Source organism: Entelurus aequoreus, linkage group LG04, assembly GCF_033978785.1.
Source record: "Entelurus aequoreus isolate RoL-2023_Sb linkage group LG04, RoL_Eaeq_v1.1, whole genome shotgun sequence".
Classification (NCBI taxonomy): Eukaryota; Metazoa; Chordata; class Actinopteri; order Syngnathiformes; family Syngnathidae; genus Entelurus; species Entelurus aequoreus.
In genome coordinates this window covers 44,812,801-44,826,822 of record NC_084734.1, presented here as the reverse complement: position 1 = coordinate 44,826,822, position 14,022 = coordinate 44,812,801, and the positions used below count along the sequence as shown (strand labels likewise).

General features: G+C 40.5%; 1 protein-coding gene across 1 annotated transcript in view; it reads right to left on the bottom strand.

Moving 5' to 3' along the window:
- Window positions 1–14,022, bottom strand: part of plcb1l (phospholipase C beta 1-like) — a 283,584-nt gene that overhangs the window by 131,270 nt on the left and 138,292 nt on the right.

Below are 14,022 nucleotides of genomic sequence, written 5' to 3'. Positions count from 1 at the left end.
CATACTGATATACTGAAGGTCTTAAGTATTGTACGTGCGTACAAATGTTTTAAATTACATTTTTCTCTAAGATTATATTTCTCCTCTTTTTTCGAGAATAATTGTTGTATATTCTTGGGTAGCAGGTTATAGTTTGCTTTGTGTATAATTTTAGCTGTTTGCAAATTCACTATGTCGTGGAATTTCAGTATCTTTGATTCAATAAATAAAGGATTTGTATGTTCTCTATATCCAACATTATGTATTATTCTAACTGATATTTTTTGTAATAATGAACTGTTTCAAATATTGCGTTGACATTGCAACACTGTCAATAGCACTCACCATAATACATGTGATCGTATCGGCCGATCGGTGTTGGCAGAATAAAACCCTGTAAGCATTTTTTGTGTATACCTCTGACAATCTAATAGGAGATTGTATAACATTTCTGCAATGGGAGCCAATTGACGTGTTACCATGAAAACGTGAGAGAAATATTACAAGACTTCTATTGGAAGCAATAAATGTTTGAGTTTTAGTAGGAAATGGTACAAAAAGCTGCATCAATGTCTTGAGGATAAAAATGATATAAAAATGTCAACAATAGAAGCAAACATTTTCATAAAAAACAAAAACAAAACATATAATCCAAAAATACAATGCAATCTCAGTTTTTGACAAAAACATTTGCCAACATTTTGCCCTGGTTTTTGTGTACTGTTGGTTATTTTACAGCCAAACATTGTGCGTAACAAACTACTACTTTTTTCCCGTGATGCATAGTTCCCAAATAATCCCACATGTACTTTTCAAATTTTCTTGGAATCAGACAATATTTTTGGTATATTAAATGGAATTTTTACCTGACATGTTTCGACTGTCGTAGGTTAAACCATATGTGCTTTTTTATTGAGTACAACTTCAAATATATCCACCCTGGAGCCAAAGAAAGTTGCGAGTGCCAGCACTTTGAAAAAGAAGAGGAGAAACACTACTGAATAAAAATAAAAACTTATAGCAAAGTATCACGGTGGCATCCGTGATGCTCTCCTCTTCCCTTTGATGCAGTTTTTGTACGATTCAAAACTTTCGGAAATAACTTCATCCTGGAAGCATTTCTATGTGTCTACAAAAACGTTGTCAGGAATGGCACAGCATCCTCTTTGACACCTATTTCAGGATGCCGTGTTGCCCAGGAAACCAACTTATCACAACTCTGATAAGTAAATTATCGCTTTGAAACGTTGCTTATGTGCCCCTGAAGATCTCGCACTTGCTAGCGCCACTGCTTCGACTGTAGCTGTTCTTTTTGAATAAACTCCTCAATCTGCTAGAGCGGTTGTGTTTGTGCGCAAGTCATTTCAACAGCGAGGTATTACAAACAAATGCATTTCATTTGTCAGTTAAAAGCAGGAAAGATTCAACGATTTAAGGGACTTTATTGTCATACCAGCACACATTAGACACATGAAATTTAGTCCCAGGTCCCACATTTAGCCCAATGAGTACCGCATGAACGATAGTATGTACATACTTTAAATAGAATAGGATATAAACAGGGTAGGTTATATATAGCAAAGGCTAATAGGAAAATATTATGAATGAAATAGAATACATAGGAAAATAGAATAAAAACTATGAATTATATTTATATAGCGCTTTTCTCTAGTGACTCAAAGCGCTTTACATAGTGAAACACAATATCTAAGTTACATTTAAACCAGTGTGGGAGGCACTGGGAGCAGGTGGGTAAAGTGTCAAGGACACAACGACAGGAACTAGGATGACAGAAGCAGCGATCAAACCTGGAACCCTCAAGTTGCTGGCACGGCCACTCTACCAACCGAGCTACACCGCCCATGTAATAGGCCAGTTCAGTACAGTTGAGACTAGAGATGTCCGATAATATCGGACTGCCGATATTATCGGCCGATAAATACTTTAAAATGTAATAGTAGAAATTATCGTATCGGTTTCAAAAAGTAAAATTTATGACTTTTTTAAACGCCGCTGTACGGAGTGGTACACGGACGTAGGGAGAAGTACAGAGCGCCAATAAACCTTAAAGGCACTGCCTTTGCGTGCTGGCCCAATCACATAATATCTACGGCTTTTCACATACACAAGTGAATGCAAACCATACTTGGGCAACAGCCATACAGGTCACACTGAGAGTGGCGGGAAAACAACTTTAACACTTACAAATATGCGAACCCACACCAAACAAGAATGACAAACACATTTCGGGAGAACATCCGCACCGTAACACAACATAAACACAACAGAACAAATACCCAGAACCCCTTGCAGCACTAACTCTTCCGGGACACTACAATATACACCCCCCGCTTTTGCTACAAGTGTTTTGTAAAGCACCAACTCGACGAGTCTTAATAAAAGAAATCAAACGTGAGCAAAACCTAAAAGAGTTAAGCTTTTACCAAAGGCAACAATCGTAAATGAAACTTTCAGCACATACACAATGTTGACATCTGTAGTTATATTTTGATAAAGACAGGGAAAAACACACTATTCATAAACAGCATGTGCAACAACAACAACAAACATGGCTGTAGACGCGAAGTTAAATCATAAAATGCAACCTTACCCGAGCAAAAACAATGCATATTTATTCGGAAGAGTCTTGATACTAATTTCCTTGACCCAGCCACACACAAAGAAGTTATAAATCTTCATGCTTTTCCAAGTTGTCATCTGTTTTGTCATGTAGAATGATGTCTGGAGCACTAGATAGTTTGACATGTCTGGGAACCCGACTGACAGATGATACTTGACATCACTCAACAAACCTTTTTTTGGATAACGTATAGGGATAGATTCCACTGCATATTTTGATGATTTTGCCCACCACTTTGTTTAAAATTCCTGTGACTGAATAGAGCTTTACTAGCAGTTTTCTTGCGTAAAGATGGCCAGCCAGTTAACATCTAAATGTCCTCCAATACACACACATGGTTGGTCTTTTCTTGTATTTTAGTCCAGTCATTTACAAAAAGTACACCTGGTAGACCAGAGGCTACTAGGAGCTAGCAGCTACACAACAGCTAAGCACACAACAGCACACAAGCTTGACATACAGTATGTTATACAAGTCATGAAACAATATTGCAGTCTACAACAGCACATTTGTCAATATAAACAAGTTAAAATAATTATAGTTGCATAATACTTACACTTAAAAAGTCTCCAAGGCAGAAACTTATTATGAATTAACCAGTAACAAATGTGTCCGCATCATTCAACTTACCATGTCATGGCTTAATTTAATGATTTATTGTGACTAGAAGGTGTCGCTAAAAACAAAATACCACTCCACTTAATTTAAAGACGGCATATGTTCATTCCAGGCGGTTAATAATACATAGCTTAGTGTTTTTCTACACCATTGTTCCCTCATTTAAACCTTTTCTAATGTTTCACAATACTAAAATAATACAAGAAAGTATGATCCTTGCTGATATCCTGTCAGATTAATATTGGTATCGACCAATATCAGAAGTGAAGTTGTATTGGGACATCCCTACTAACAATGAATGGAAAAATGTACCATATGTCCAGGTGGAAATACAATACCCACAAAAGTCCACAGCAGAGAACGCTGGTTCTTAGAAGGAAATAGGAGTGACATCGACAGTTATGCTATACTAAGGCAACTTCACAAGCGTATGCAGGGAAGCATTAGTATGGAGTTTCAGAGTAAGACACAACAACAAGACGACATCCCCGCTGAGTGTGCATTCTCGCGAGACAAAGCCGAAGAGGCGTAACAGGGGCAGGGGCCACGTTCGGCGAGGCGGTACCTGCCGAGCGCTCTTCCTGCACGTCGACTCCATCATACTCACGCACCTCATTATGGAAGCAAAGCGCGGCGACACGAAAAGTCAAACAGGCGAGTCTTCATCGGAGTGGAAGCGAAGCAGTTGTGTAATGAGCGAACATGAGACTCTGCCAAGTTGGATATTAACCAACTTCCTGACAGTCTTGAATGCAGCGTTCAACTAGTAAGCCAATGTTCATGAAAGTTTGCAAAATATATAATTCATAGAATATACCAGTGGTGTGCCGTCAGGGCCAGCAAGGCCTTCTCCGCTGGCCTAACAACCAGAAATCATGATCATAATTAAAGATAAAAGTACTTTTTTATTTACTATCCCTAAATATCTAAACGTATTCATATTCTCTTCATGTCAAATTATGCTCCTTGCAGCGCTGTTGTTTTTAGTTTTAGTTTTTATCCAATCAGAATTCAGTTAGCTTATGTTGCCATGCTAAACCAAATCTGCCCTGGGCCTTCAGAATCAACAATGCAGGCGTCCGTGCACTGTAAGTGAACGGACACAAACATTTGTCAGACAGTTGCAATAGCCAATCAGATCACGAGTTGTTGTCAGTAAGTCCTTCTAGATGGCCTAAGGCAGATATGTATTGTGATGTTATGCGCTAGGTAACATAAGAACTCCATTACCCAGCATGCCAGTAGTGAAGAGCATGCGCAGTAGCCCCGTTTAGGTAGCCATGTTGTTGATGAGCATGCTGTGGAGTAATCTTTAAGAACTCGGCAAACACGCCTCTTCTGCATCTTTATATTTGCAAGGCCATTTTAAAGAAGGATATTTAACGAGAAACTACATCTAGTGAGACGGCTTATACGGCGTCGAATGGGTTCTACAAATTGTGAGTTCATATATTTTATTTCTTAATTTGTTCACGTTTAATATGTTTTTTGCAATTTAAATGTTGACAGTACCACATAAGATATATTTTAATTGCTGATGCAGGTTTATTGATTTTTAAATGCACCAGAAAATAACCCGTTTTGTACACTGTTGATGTGGTTTAATACTCAGTGAATGTGTTTCTGTATAGTATTTCTCCAGCAATGGTCATGTGGTGGCATCAATTATGATATTTTGAGAGGTAATCATTGAAGTCGGACATCACTGAATGCCTAGGTGGGAAACGCACGGCCCGCCGCTGACATATACAGTACTATATAGAAGCAGCCAGCCCAGCAGGCACAAGACACTGACACAACATTGATTATACATACATTTCTTGTAAAACTGACTTTAAAACAACGTTTCAAAATAGTTGTAATTGTAAATTGAGACAATGTTGATGTCCAATGCTGGATCCACGTTGTTCGTTGGAAAATAACCAAATTTCAATGGTCAAATCAACGTCACAAACTGACATTGAATGAATAAATGTCGTCAAAAAGCATGTTGTTGAACTCGCATGGCTGCGGCGGTTGTGACCCCAAGATGCAGGAAACAGGAGAATGACGTGTAGGTAAGATTTTTTAATATACTCAAAATAGGGAGAAGCAGTCATGCATGCAGAGGTCCTAAACATAATCAATCCTCGAGCACTGAGGAACAGGCGAGGCAGGCATAAATAGCAGCCTGATTGGCAACTGCAACCAGGTGTGCCAGGCTGCCAAACAGGAACAGTTGAGGGAAACGAGCGCTCAGGGAGACAAGCAGAAAAGGAAACAAAAATAAGAGCGCCGACAGGAAACAAACACCAAACAAGGAACCACCACCAGAAGTGAACTGACACATTGTCACAGTTATGTTTGAGTTTTCCAACGTCATGACCTAATTTAACAAGTTCTCAACGTTGTTTTAATGTATTTTGCCTGCTGGGAGCCTTGGAGGAGGTCTCAGTTCGAATGAGAGCCATTTACCGTCACACCTGTTTATACGTATTTGGCTTTTTCCTGTTGTTTGCTATTTTAGCAACGCTATCATGCCCAAATATAATACCGTAAATCATCGCCTCTATTTATTTATTGTCCTATAGTTGCCATATGCAATTAGGGGTGGGCGATATGGCCTTTTATTAATATCTCAATATTTTTAGGCCATGTCACGATACACAATATACTGTATATCTCAATATTTTGCCTTAGCCTTGAATGAACACTTGATGCATATAATCACAGCAGTGTGATGATTCTATGTGTCTACATTAAAACATTTTTGTTCATACTGCATTAATATATGCTTATTTTAAACTTTCATGCCGAGCGGGAAATCACAACTAAGTCAACTGACCAAAACTGTATTTATTAAACAGTTATTAAGCGGTGGCCCAAACATTCATGTCATTTCAAAACAGAAAGTGCAAGATTGTCAGAGACATTTTAAAACAAGCTATGAGTGCACTTTTGTGCATGATGTCACTAAGATAACATATCAAAACAACACTAAATTAAAGTGCACTTTTTGTACAGAACACCACTACAATAGTTTAAAACAAATAAAGTGCACTGTGTGCAGGATGTCACACAAGATATTTCAATACGTGTCAAATAAAAATGAGCTGCATAATAGGAAATCAAATAGTATATGTGGTAAGTTCCTGCGGACGTTATCTCCTTCTGTTGTTGACTATTTTTTTCATTCGGTGTTGATGTGGAAATAGTTGCTTCGGCATTTTGTTGGTGTGGCACCGAACGAAGATGTTCACATGCGGAGTTTCAAGCACTCCTTATTCTCTAGCGGGTGACTTTTCAAATGATGCTACATTAACAGTACTGCTACTTTTTGTTCAACATATTCCCGCTTGAAGCCAAACCACCGCCAGACGATGGACCCCGTGCTGTTTTTCTTGGGAATTAATTCTTCCTCCATTTGTTACCAGATTTGCACATTCTCTCTCTCGTATTACCACCCGCACCGCACCGTTAGCATCACAGCTAACGTTACCATGTCGCTACCTGTCTGCTCCTTGGGAGCGTATGACGTTGCAAACGTGACGTGGGTAAGAAGGTGCGCTTGTTTTATGTCTCTGTGAGAAGGAGAGACCAGAAAGAGTGAGAAACGCATGCAGTGTAATGCCTGCAGCTAAAAGCAACTGCGTGAGAACGTATACTCGAATATCACGATATAGTCATTTTCTATATCGCACAGAGACAAACCCGCGATATATCGAGTATATCGATATATCGAGTATATCGATATATCGCCCAGCCCTATATGCAATGTCTTCATAACCTCAGAAACAGATTTGCCATGGTCATGATTTCATCACCGTCATCCTTTGGGTCCCTAAAAACCCTTCCTCCGCCACGTTGCCGTGTTTTTGGTATCTGCCTCATCCACATCAATTTTTACCAGCGTTTGATGAAGCCTAGACCGGCCAGCTCAAGCTGTCCATTAAGCAACCGCTATGTCAGGCGTTACAGTTAAATAAATAATGATAAATGGGTTATACTTGTATAGCGCTTTTCTACCTTCAAGGTACTCAAAGCGCTTTGACAGTATTTCCACATTCACCCATTCACACACACATTCATGGCGGGAGCTGCCATGCAAGGCGCTAACCAGCAGCCATCAGGAGCAAGGATGAAGTGTCTTGCCCAAGGACACAACGGACGTGACTAGGATGGTAGAAGGTGGGGATTGAACCCCAGTAACCAGCAACCCCCCGATTGCTGGCCCGGCCACTCTACCAACTTCGCCACGCCGTCCCTTCAAACATCTCACAGGCTCTAGAAAGTGGCAGGTGCATAACTATGGTAATTACCCCGCCGTTTTCAGCAGCACTCATTTACTTGATGCGGCACGGCCAAGCTTTATTGTATTTGTGTCCATTTGTAGGGCTGTCTTTGACTAAGGATTTTCATAGTCAAATTTGATTTGTTAGTTTCAACTATTGTTGTAAGAGGACCTATATTTAGAAACAGAAGTACACGTCCTAGTTAGCTGAAAAAGGAATCACCTTGTCCTGTACAGTATTATATAGTAAGAAATGAAAATATTCAATAAAATGTCAAAGGATTCAATTGAGAACAGCTTGCCAAAGGCTAAACATATAGAAGCCAGCATGTCTGATCAATCACCTATCCAACAAATTGCTGTACGATGTTGCATCTTTATTTATTCTCCTTGCCTTGGTTGTCACGCTACTAGCATCAGGTTCTGGCTGCTGGTTGTCCACAGTATGGTAAATGGTAAATTAGTTATACTTGTACAGCACTTTTCTACCTTCAAGGTACTCAAAGCGCTTTGACACTATTTCCATATTCACCCATTCACACACTGATGCCATGCAAGGCGCTAACCACGACCCATCAGGAGCAAGGGTGAAGTGTCTTGCTCAAGGACACAAGTGACGTGGCTAGGATGGCGGAAGCTGGGATCGAATCTGGAACCCTGAAGTTGCTGGCACGGCCGCTTTACCATCAAAGCCGCACCCAGAAGGATGCCGAGAAGGTTAGGCAAAGTGCAAACAGGAGGTCCCTTTATTAGAATAAGAAGTAAAACTGGTATATCAGGAACCCAGAAGGCAAAAGAACAATGTGGCATACAGAAGATAATGAACTAGCATTGAAGGAGGGAACAAGGTGAAACAAAATAGAACTAATTAACAATGAGGAACTGGTGAACTGGCAGGACAAAAAAAAAAAAAGTAAAGGTACTGCAAAACACTGAGACCAAACAGAAAATACTGACAAAACAAGAGCACCATGACAAGAAGCGATACAAAACCCGGGAAAGTAATGAACAAAATCCAAACTGTCATGTTGGGTCATGACAAAAAAAATGGCCCTCTCTTTCTTTGAATTTTCAGTAAGCGGCCTTTGTTGGCAAAAGTTTGGACCCCCCTGGGCTAGAGTTATCCGCCCGGCTTCTGACTCCAAATGACTTTTTTTTACCGCATTCACATTTTGTCTTTTGAAAAAAGAAGCAATAAGGTCAGCTCGGTTCTCGTTTTTGTCCAATACAAAGCTTTGTGGCTATCAATCAGGTTGGCCGGTCTAACTAACAAGGTGCCCCTTATTTATTTTTGGCAACACTACCAGCTAGTTAGCCTTGCAGACATGCTATCAATGAATGTCAGAACTTGAAAGAGGTCAGTATGAATATTGGGGTTGTGCAATTGATATGAAATTGGTCCTTCAAATTGGACAGCGACAAGCGAACGAACATGCCCTCTACGCACTGTAGCATTCTCAAAAGCAAGCTACTGGCTAACGTCCCTTCACAGTGCAAAGCCACTTCTAAGTCACTAATTCTTGCCTCCGTGGCAACAAATAAACAATTTTTCTTAGAGGACGAGGAATAGATAAACATACAAGATACATGCTAGCTGCTAAGATTGAGCTCCTGAATGTAAACAGGGGTGGGCGTATCGATAAAAATATCAACACTAATGCTACCAAGTATAGTATCAGTTTATTGTCGATACTGGAGTGGTGAAATCAATGTTTTTAATAATCAAAAATATTTTTTTCATTTTGGTTATTGTCAGGAAATTAGTCCCTGGACACATGAGGGCTTTAAGGACAAAACCAAAGGATTCAAATCAATCAAGTAATGTAAAGTAATGCTAAATATCACACAACAGAAGAATACATGCATATTAAATTTGAACAGAAGTGTAGATAGAACAATGTTAAAACAGAAAGTAACCAGAAAAAAACTGTAAATTTGGGAGTAGATTAATAATAGTTCTGATAAAATAACACAATGGGAAATGACGTAATATGTTACCGCATATGTCAGCAGCCAAATTTGGGGCCTTTTAACCATCCATCCATCTTCTTCCGCTATGCTAAATAATACATTGTGATGTTTCTTGTTGTCACAGCTGCTGCATTGTATATATCAATATAGATTTTATTTTATTTCAACCATCCCTAGTGTTATATCTGGTAAGCCACCCTCTGGCAGCCCAAATGAAACGACTTAGCGTGGCAAATTTGGCCCACAGGCCACACTTTGGTCACCCCTGATTTAGAGAAAGTAAACGTCATAACTGTCATGCTAGAGGTGAACTAGTGGAAGGATCATCACCATCAAACAGTAGAGTGAGGAAGGTTTACTGCCTGAGCAAACTGGTCGAAGCTACACCCTGATGGCCTGCTTGTGCTACAATTGTAGACTAGTCGACTATTCTAAAACAACTCTCATACACCTCTAGTCATATGTAGTCTGGTTTTTGTGTTATCTAAATTAAGTGGACATGCTCCAGCCTCCCGCGACCCCGAGAGGCAATTAGCAGTAGGAAATGGATGGATGGATGCAGCACTCCAGTACTGTAAGTGGCACTAGTGTGCATTCAAAACAACTGAACGCAAGGAAATGATACCAACAGCCTATTGTGTTCATTATTATAAACATGAAAAGATCCTTACCGAAATGTGGTTGTTAATTTTGATCATTACGTAAATATTGAGTTTTACTTGTACTAACACAATAATGCAGGTAAAAACATTAATATCCAACAACTGTTTTTTCTAAATACAAGGCATTACTTTGTGTGCTAGATGATAGTAAACCACACATTAACATGCACATTAATTGCCATGCATGGGGCACCGTTGCACACTGCATGCAGTGAAGCCACACAACAACTGATGTTACAACAATAGAAAACAGTGCAACAGTTGCACTGGTGGAACAGGATTTCTCATCAATTTACTGGCTTTCCACTGACCTTCCTCTGCAATCTGATGCCTTTGTTATTCTACTTGATTGCGACTGAGAGAGGGCAAATACTGTATTGCAGGGCTATTCAACTACATAATGAAGAGGGCCACAGTTTCAAGAGCTCAGGGCCCGGGTATCGAAATTTCGATTCCTGTCAGAAAGTGCCTCTGCAAGTTATATTCCTTTGAGACTGCGTTTACTTAATTGCAAAGTAAACACATCGGCTTTCACACTGCACTGTCAATAACTTCATTATTATGCCCTTGCTACTAGATTTCAGCGTGTGCAGCTACACAGATAGTTAACAGCATGAAGAAGCAGAAGCTCCAGAAGTTTTGTTGAGGATTGATGTTCCTTCTTTTGAAATGTTTCCTTGCTCAGTTTTATTTCCTTACACTTCTTCCTTCATTTAGGTTTGTAAGACTAAAAAAAACAAAAAACAAAAAAAACATTACGCCCATTGTGTATTTTACATAAATAATGTCCAATGTGTATTTTACATAAATAAAATAGAAGGTTTAGTGTTGATACATTCGCAAAATAAACTACAGATGTTGATGCATATAGAAATCAAATAACATCCACAGCAAATTTCGCACACAACTAAACCTAAGGTGTAGCGTTATCACCCTCTATTGGTCAAATTTAGCACTACATGTATTATACGAGCTTTAAACGCCAGAGAGTTACTCAGCCATAAAATCCGACCACGAATACAAAAGACATTACAAAGTCTGCGGTCCGACAGGAAACAATGACTCAAGCACTGGCTTGGGGCAGAACATTCATACTTGGTAGTCCAGTTGCTGTTTAAAGTCTGATTTTGTTTTTAGGGTCGATAGTGCCAATTCTGGTTGGAATGAGTAGTCTTCTTCTACTCACCCCACTGTTGCTTCATTGCGGCAGTTCTACATACACGATCAACCCTACTTTTAATGGTTTCATCAAGCCTATTTGGGTAATGTCCGGCGGGCCAACTGAAAAGCTTTGGTCGGCCGGTTGTGGCTCACCGGCCGCTTGTTGAATAGGTCTGCTGTATTGACAATGTTTTCAAAGTGACGCGTTCACATAAAAACCTCTAGCAGACGATGCATTTTCCTGGAACAATTTAGTAAGAAATGAGCCAATCGGAAGCATTCAACATGCTAGTATGATTATAATAGTACAAATGTCTTCCTACAGACATTCAGGCTAGCTAGCTGTGAGTGTATGCTGAAAGCTGGCAAGTCTTATGGCTGGCACTGCATGGCGCATCTTTGCCAACAGGACCCTTTTCCGGCCTCCAGTCCTGCAGTTGGCCCCCTGATCAGCACCCCGGGAGGCCCCTTAGGGGGAGAGTCCACAATGGGGTCTAAAAGAGTAAATAATTCACAGTGCAGCCCTCAAGCTGTAGATTGTGACCTACTACTTTTACTGGTGTAGGAGGCAGCATATGTCTACTCCCCTCTAGCTGTTTCCATTGCTGCCATCATTGCTTATACTCGGCCTTCCGAGACTCCTGACAAAACGCTCCAATATTTTGGAGCTTGCAATGAGGACACTAAGCAGATTTCTGCACCTCTGACATTTTCAATAATACTCACCAGAAGTCAGTTTTTTTTTTTTTATGAGGAGGACATTCCTTAGCCGTGGAGGCTGTGCAGCATCACTTGTGGTCAACATGTTGCATTATGTAATATAACTCAACTCCACTTCAGTCACCCGGTCTGCGAGGACACCAAACAATCTTACGCTTCAGTGCTTCAGCACAAGGGAGTCCAAACCTTTTTAACAGAATATAAAAAAGGGGGCCACTTCGATACGTTAATTCATTTTCTCTAGCGCTTGTCCTCACGAGGGCGAGCTGCAAGCCTATCAGCTGACGTCTGGCAAGAGGCGGGGTACACCCTGACTGGTCGCCAGCCAGTCACAGGGCACATGTAGACAAACAAACATTCACACTTATGGACAATTTAGCGTCTCCAAATAAACTACCGTGCATTTTTTTGAAAATGTGGGAGGCAGCCAGAGTCCACGGAGAAAACATGAAAACTCCAAAGGGACACCGAGAAAATTGAACCTTCACTCTTTTCACTATGAGGCCAAAATGCTAAACACTAGTCCACTATGCAGCTTTTTCTGTCCCTCCTGGATTTCACCATGTTGCGATCACACCAATTCATGTAATTTCAACCAAACCCACAAATTATGCATGGTCTTTCAACTTTCTACAATGCCAACAACTTCCTTGCACATTGTGGCTAATCAGCATCATTTTCGCCAATTTGTTTTTGAGCAGCGCTCAAAAGCGTACATCAACTGTCTAAAACAGGGATGTCAAACTCGTTTTCATTGAGGGCCACATAGATTAGATGGATTAGATTTTATATCGCGTTTTTCTTTTATTAGATACTCAAAGCGCTCACAAAAAAGTGGGAACCCATCATTCATTCACACCTGGTGGTGGTAAGCTACATTTGTAGCCACAGCTGCCCTGGGGTAGACTGACGGAAGCGAGGCTGCCAGTTTGCGCCTACGGCCCCTCCGACCACCACCTATCATTCATTCATCATTCATTCACCAGTGTGAGCGGCACTGGGGGCAAGGGTGAAGTGTCCTGCCCAAGGACACAACGGCAGCGATTTGGATGTCAAGAGGCAGGGAGCGAACCTGCAACCCTCAGGCTTCTGGCACGACCGCTCTACCCACTACGCCAGGGGTGTTGAACTCAAATACAGAGTGGGCCAAAATTTAAAACTGAACAAAGCCGCGGGCAAAGGTTGAACAAATGAACCTTTTAATAGGGACCCAAACAAGTTTTGCATTGAATATTGAACAAGCAAGCCTTATATAACTTTATAGTGATATGCAAAATCAAGTTTCAAATAATAATAATAATAATTAAAAAATATCAATGGCATATCAAATACAACAATTTAAATAAAAATTCAATGCCTCTTTTCTATTTGCAGCCTTCTGAGGTAAATATCAACATTAACTTTTTCCACAGGCTAATTAGACTTAAACTTAGACAAAATAAATTTGAAAATAAAATAACAATGAATAAACCAACCATTCAGGACTTTAAACTGCTCAGTTTGCAACACACTGATCTAATCTGATGTGCCCAAGCCAGATACCTGCCATCTTTTCTTGGATGCTAGTTCATTAATGTCGGGGCTCAGGCTTTGAGCTGAGGCAACCTTCATTATCGAACGAAGGTGTTCATCAGTCATTATATTTCGTGTTCCACCCGGACCACAGTCTTGGGGGCGTGCCTTAAAGGCACTACCTTTAACGTCCTCTACGAGCTGTCGTCAGGTCCGCTTTTAATCCATTCTAACAACGTGCCGGCCCAGTCACAAGATATGTGCGGCTTCTGTACGCACAAACATGTGAATGCAACGCATACTTAATCAACAGCGATACAGGTTTTTTTTCTTTGCAGCACTTACTCTTCCGGGACGCTACAAAATACACCCCCCACCCCCGTTACGACCAACCCCCCCCCCCCCCCACACACACACACACACACGCCTTGTAGCGTCCCGGAAGAGTTAGTGCTGCAAAGGGTTCTGGGTATTTGTTCTGTTGTGTT